Below are 7,359 nucleotides of genomic sequence, written 5' to 3'. Positions count from 1 at the left end.
TAATCTGATTTGCTAATAATCCATTTATAAAACAGTTATGATATATACTTGTAGGAATGTGAATGATCATAACGACAAATGGTATTACTTCCTCCCCTCCCACTCTGTATTAAAGAACCTTAATTACTTGATGGCTCAAGACTTTGTGGGTGACTCATGCTACAAAGAGTCAGATGCTCACAGCACATAATGGAGCTCTTGAAAAGCTTTCATAATGATGGCGGGCTTTGCACTACTTCCCTCCCATACATCCCTCTCTGCCAAAAAGTTATTAGGCAATTTAAAATAATTAAAAAAGAAATAATTAAAAGATTTTACACACACAGAAATAGCACTTGCAGCTAATTATGTAAGTCTATCACTTCTAACAGTGGAACACAGTTACTATTATCAGAGCATTGCGTTAGAATTGTGACGGATAATCCCCTGGTCCCATGTTGTACTCTTGCAAGTGGGAACTGGTTGTCTAGGTTTTTACAGAATGAAAGAGGTGTATGGAGCCTGTGGTCTAGCCACAGCTCTGCCATGAGAAGCTTCCGTTCAGCTTTGTTCCCTGCAGATTTTTACTTAATTAAAACGTAGCAGGGAACGCAAACTCCTTCATCTAATCTTAATGCGTTTGCACAGGGTGTTCTGCTAAACGTGCAGGAGCTCCTGCATGTTTGCAACTCCTTGTAGGCTTGGGGTGGCAGAGTAACTTCCTGACAAGGAGACTATAGGTGTGGGTCATATTAAGTGAAGTAAATGACAAAATTATCCTATGGTCTTGCTGTCAGCAGCATGGGCACCATCTCTATGAATACAGTGATAGGAGTGTGAGGTAATTTGTTTCATCAATCAGCAACACAGAGCTTTCACATGAATAATGGCAGTTGCATAATGGTGAAAAAAATTACATTGTAATTTTATTGCCATAAGTTAATATTCTACCCAAATAAAACCTTTGACACTTTAGGCATTCAGAATCTAATTATTCAGAGAGAAATTTGGCCAAAGAAAGCGAGACAAAACTCCTTCCACCTTTGAAAAATATCTGTAATGCATCATGGCTGCTCATCAGACTGCCCCTAACACTGGACAGTCAATAATCCAACCATTGAACACTGATAATCCAAAGGCTATGGCAAAACTGTAAAACAGCAGCAGAAAGTAATTTTTGGATCGCTTGAATTTTATTTTTTTTTTTAAGAAAGCTATTGGCAATGTTATCTTACTATTTGTTTCATCTTATTTATAGAGGTGTTTGGGTCCTCTGAAGTGGTATTCAAACTAGAAAGTTAATTGAGCACTCCAAAACAGGCTCCAGTGGAATTTGTATCTCTTTGTCCTTTGCCTATAAATGAAACAGAGAAAGGAAACCAGCTTTCGTGAGTACCTGCATTGTTTGCATCTTAGGTTGTAATATGGGCTAACAGCAATTTCCTGACATATGAAATGCTTTTGGAGTTATGAATAGATTTTGCTTTTTAAAAGCTAAGAATTATAATCATCATGCAGTACTTTAGGAGTGGTGTAAGACAGGTTGTATTAAATACCATCATTAATGATCTAAAAGAAAAAAGCGAGAAGAATATGATTACAAAATTCAGAGGATATTGAATTAGGAGGACTAGAGAGAAAATGAGATAATAAAAAGAGACCTAAAGAGATTATAAAGGTAGGCAGGCATTTTTATAGAAACTAAGATTCATCCCGGAAAACTGCAGGATAATAAATCTGAGGGAAAATAATCAGAAACACATATCTCCAAGAGGAAGAAGAAGCCTGGGAAGCAGTAATTCTGAAAGAAGTAAGATGATAATGGTTAGCCAACCAAGCTTGAATTTGCCATATCATAAAGCTGCAAAATGTCCAAATGTAGTTTTAAGCCACAAATGCCAAATGATCATGTCACAAGACTGATAATCTTTTTGCAAACACATTATTACAATAAAATGCAGAACAGCTCAAGCAGTTTTCAACTCTGAGTGGTGAGTTTTGATCTATTTAGTCACTGTGCAGTGTCCTCACTAAAATTAATACCTACTTTAAATTTTTTGAGATATCTGCTTAGAACTGGTGAGGTGCTGTTTTGTTCACGCTGCTGTGTGTGTCGCACAGAACCACTGTGGTCTTCAGCTGCTGTCCACTCAGGTGTGGGAATGCAATGCAATGTTGACAGCAACTCTCACACACTTTCTTCTTAAGTGGAAGGTTTGCATGTGTGGGGGGAGGATGAAATGTGCTCAGAGCTGATACTGGCAATGGGTGGGTTGAAAACCTACCCTATCCAAGGAATGGTCAGTGGGGAATAAGTGATATGATTCATGGTGATTTCAATTAAGAAATTTCAGTCTGCAATTGAGATGTGCTCAGAGCACACAGGCAGGCTATCGCTACACCTTGTCTGAGTAGTAAAAACACACAATTATAGAGTTGATGACTTTTGCATTGCCCTCATCATGCCCTCAGTTCCTTGGCCCTGGACCAGCAGGTCTCTGTGCTATTTGCATTGAGCCACAGCCGAGCAAAACTTGTTTCCAAAAAGTGACATGGTCTGTTACATATGCTGGGCCGAGACTGCTGGGCATTTTGCAGAAGAAAAACGACCTATTGAAGCTGCTGCAGTAGGCAGTGACAAGCCAGCACAGTGAGCTGAGGACAGTTTTGATGTATTCCCAGGAATGAATATTGCCAAAGAGGAGCTCTGTGGGTCAGGTGAGGAATTCCATTGCTGAAATTGGTTCCCACAGTATTTTTTAATGACTGAAGTTTTCAGACCAAGGTAGATTATATTTACAGTCTCCCTATTAAATCATCATAAACTTTTAATGCTGGGAATATGACCTGTTCAAAAAACCAAATGTAAATAGCAAAAGTTTGGAGTGGTTATTGAAACTGCTGTCAGTGTGAATCATACTGTCTTACCCAAGAAATAAGCTGCTGGGTTTAATAAGGCAGAAGTTGTGAAAATGAATATCTTTTCCAAATAAAGCAAAACTAACATTTTACTGTCTTCTGATGGTTGAAAATTTATGGTGGCAGCTAAGATATGAATGAAAGCTAAATAGTCCTATTAATTTGATTACTTGTTTCCAGAGCCATCAGACATGTGGAAAGTAATATCGTGTGGGAAATGGTGTAAGATTTACACTCGCCCGAGAGAAATCACTGCTCCGTCTATCAGATTTGATAGGTGTCAGAGGGCCCTTTGAAAATGAATAATAAGGGAACTGAATAATAAGAAAGATACATAGCTGTTTAAAACTTTTAAACATTTGGATGAATTCTTGAACTAATTAAAACAAAAGTTAAAGTGGAAGTTTTTGCATATATCTGGAGTATGGTAGAACTGCTCAGCTGAGTGTGTGAATTATCTCATGCTCACTGACATGATGGTGGTTTTTGATGTGCAAAAGATTTTATGGCCATTAAAATTAGGCAAAATTTGCGTTGAGTTAGTGTCTGTATCCTTCTATGCATTCATAGTACAGGAGAACTCAACCATATCAGGACATTGCTGTTCAAGCCTTTGCACAGACCTGAGCCATATTGTGTTTACAACAACCCCACAAACAATGTCCCTTCAATTTATTTTATGTTAAAATTTGCTAAGCTATTAAATGTGATAAAGTCATCTCATCCAGGGCAGCAATGGGCCCCTGCTGCTGTAGCAGTGATCACAAGCCCATGCCTGTTTCTTGCCTCGTGAGTGCCAATGGTAGAACTCTTCAGTAACTTCAGTAGGAGTGGTGTTAAACTCTAGAGGAGACTTAGACAAAAAAAATAATTGACCTGAAGTGGTGAACAAATACATGTCATGTTTCATCTTTGTGCCTTTTTCTGCTGGGGGGAATCCTTTGCCAGACCAGCCTGGGGAAGTTCCGTTGTGGAAGTTAGCAGACTTGAAACAAAGCACTGTTCATAGCCTGCATTTCCCATCAAACACAGCAGCTGCTGCACAGCCTGCCACAAAATAGGGTGGATTAATCTCTTATTCTTCATTTGAAAGGCTCTGTATTAAAAGACTAAGGTTTAGGATTTTACATCCATTTAATACCTGGCTAAGTATTGGGGGTATGTGTTCAGATATTAATGTGACTAAGAAGATATATGCTTGGGTTAAGGTTATTTCAAAAAAAGAAGCTCTGTCATTAATAATTTTTGGTCAGGAGCTCTGCCCGTCATCAGGAGATAAATCATCTTCCAGCAGCTGTGACAGCTCTTTAAGTCTGAGGCCTGAACAGCTTAATTGGGGAAATGATCAATTCTAAGATACATAGTCAAGATTACATCCTCGGTGCAGTAAATTCTTTCAGGAATGAACATGAATAAAATGAATATATTTATGGAATAGTGATGTAATTCAGAATCTTGGCTGTTAGGAAGCCTATGCATCTTCATTCCTTCCCTGCCCTGTAGCAGTTTTCTGAGATTCCAACCTCAGATACTCAACTGTGAATGGTCTGAAAACTACTCTAGGTGAATGCAGATTTTGTAAGAATGAAGAATCTTACCAAATATTATGAATGAATAAAAAGTCTGTGTTTCCCATTTAGTATTGTGAGTTGACTGTACCTTATTTTTCTATATAAGTAGTAAACATAAAAGAACACAGAAACAAAACAAAAAAAAACCCAGAACACCAAAAAGTCCTACCTGTGACTTGCTGGAAAATATTGCTCCTTTACAGTGACAATTATGTGCACTGACCACATCTGTAGTAACACAGATCCTATAAGCAGGTGCTTCCTGTACTTTAGGTGCCTGAGCAGCACTTGAAAATCCTATGGTTTTTCTTTGTGCCTTTCTTGAATTAATGACTTTTCAGCTGAGGTCACCTAGAAAGAGAAAAACTGTTTCACCTTTTGGGAATGCAGGGAGTTTCTAAGGGGTGTGATTTGTTACATGGAACAACTGGCAAGTTTTCCTCCGGACATTGTCATTACACGATTCACTGGCAGCACTGACTTCTGCCTGGAACTTACTTTGAAATGGAGGATGGCTCCCATTGGTGTATATGTGTTGCTGGAGTTTCCAATCCTGCCTGCTTTTTCTCCCCAGTGAGAGTTTCCAGGCACAAGACACCAACAGCCATGGAAGGGGGCCGTGGCTGTGCTTCACTGGCTGGGCTCAGGCTAGGAGGGAACCAGAGCACGGGCAGGGCACAGGGGGAGCAAACTGGTGCTGCCAGGGAGTCTGTGGCTGGCCTGGATGTGGTTGTCCACCACTCAGTTCTGCTGCTGCTGTTGTAGCAGACCAGGTGCTTTGCAAGCTCTCAGTGTTGCTTGTGGTAGGGGAGAGTGGTGGGCAAGCACCGCAGAAATGTGCTCCAGAGCCTGCTAGGTATGCACCAAGCAGTTTGGTTTCAAATTAGATTATTTTCCTTCTTAAAATGTGTCGTGCGCCTGTACATGTTCCCAGGGATGACAAAACACTACAGCAGCCATTTGTAAATCATGATCAGTGACTTTATGTGGAAAAAATGGCTTCAGGTTATGTGAAGAGCATCCATTCATACACAGGTTCTTGATTAACCTTGCAGGTTCCCATTGAGCTGTTACAGTGAATAAAGTAAGAGGCTGCATGAAAAGCACTTTCATATTGACATGAAGAAAAGCAGACCAAGTGCTCTTACAGTGTATTTTGTCAAAATAATTTTCATGCTGATGTTTAAGCCACATAGCATAAATATTTTCCATCTAGCAGGCAGTGATCATGAAGTGCATTTTGGATTGCATGACTCAGGCCATCAAAAGAAAAGCTTTAACCATGAACTCTATGAACTCTAAGGAAAACCTCCAGCTGAGCTAATATAATGTATTGGAAGTGACTTGGATACCTTCCTGTCTGTGGTGCTTTTTAATGAAATCTGTCCTCCCCCACTCTGAATGTGTGAGTGTGTACTTAATAGATACAGGGCAGTGAACTCCCCAGGATTAGCTAATGAAAATAGCACTGTAAAATGAATTGAGCAAATCAATACAGCTGGAATTTTGAGCACTGTGACAAATGCACCAACCCAAAATTCCCCTCTCCCACTGCGGCCAATATTTTATGTGCAAGTATGTGTTACAAACTTCCAAAATGAGACTGCTATTTGTAAATTAAAATTGACTCAGGCCACAGGATACTGCTTAGAGAAGCAAAGGAGAAGGGAGAGTTCTTCAAATAGTGGAAGATGGGACTGCCCTTGGAAAACTCTGGGTCATGCTTGCCATTAGAAGGAAGACCGAGGAAAGCCTTGTGAGCTATGCTGGTGTGAGAAACGATGTTCAAATGTGTGAAATAACATGGGGACTGGAGGATCTTGGGAATTTGTCCAGGATCCTCTGAAGCTTCCTGCCCAGTTGTAAGAGCACTGGGTGAGGAGGAAAATTACACACAAAACAAAATGCTGTGGATGGGCCGAAAAAAAAAGCCTGGGTGCCTTATGTAGTCTCAACTTTTGTGACTTTATAAACACATCCCCCTGTTTCCTCCAATGTTGCAAGAATCCTGGCTTTGGGGAATGCAGAGGAAGCTTAGATTTACTCCATTTCAGGAGGAATTTTTCATCTTTCATGCAGGGTAAGTGACACATAATTTCAAATGTGAATGTCATAATTAAGTCTAATTATTTTACCATACTTTTGCCTTCATTAGACATTGTGTTTGCAATAATTGCTGTAATCAACCATATGGTTAGTATTAACTCGTTAACTACATGAGGGCAGATAATCCCTGCAGGAGGAATAGATGACTTCCAGGTCTGGAGGTGTCATGCTGAGTCCCATCACCCCAGAGAATGGCAGGGTTTTGGCTTTCTGTCACCTCTCACAGATGAGCAGGAGAGAAAGGTTTCAGACGCTTCACATAGCTGGGTTCAGAGGACATGAAAGCCCCAAATCTGTGCTTTAGACAAAAAAAGCAAATATGTCTGTTATCTCTGCAGTACCACAAAATATGTCTCTGTGGGTTTTCCTTGTTCCCAGGGAGCAAGGCTGGACAGCTGGCTGATTTGGGGCAGCCTCACCAGGCAGCTCCCTGTGGCCCAAAGCTGGGCACTTTTGCAAGGCAGACTGCCAACAGAAGTATGAAGTGAGTCGGTAGGAAAACCTCTATGTGCATTAGTACTTACATTTATCGGGAGCACCAGCTTCAACACTGTGGAATTCAGGTGTAATTTCAAGAAGCTACTACTAGCATCTGAGTATGTAATGATGGTATCTACCAACTAATTCTCTTTTTGCTGGCTTGCTAATAATTCTGTCATCTTGTTCGTAATGATTATACTCTCAAATTAGTTTTTACAGTTATGATTTAAAAAAAAATTTGGTTTAAGTACACTGTTATTTCTGGGGTTTGTAGGATATATGTTAATTTTTCTTTTGCAGTGTG

The sequence above is a fragment of the Passer domesticus genome, chromosome 3, assembly GCF_036417665.1.
Source record: "Passer domesticus isolate bPasDom1 chromosome 3, bPasDom1.hap1, whole genome shotgun sequence".
Classification (NCBI taxonomy): domain Eukaryota; kingdom Metazoa; phylum Chordata; class Aves; order Passeriformes; family Passeridae; genus Passer; species Passer domesticus.
Note: the sequence above shows the minus strand (reverse complement) of the source record.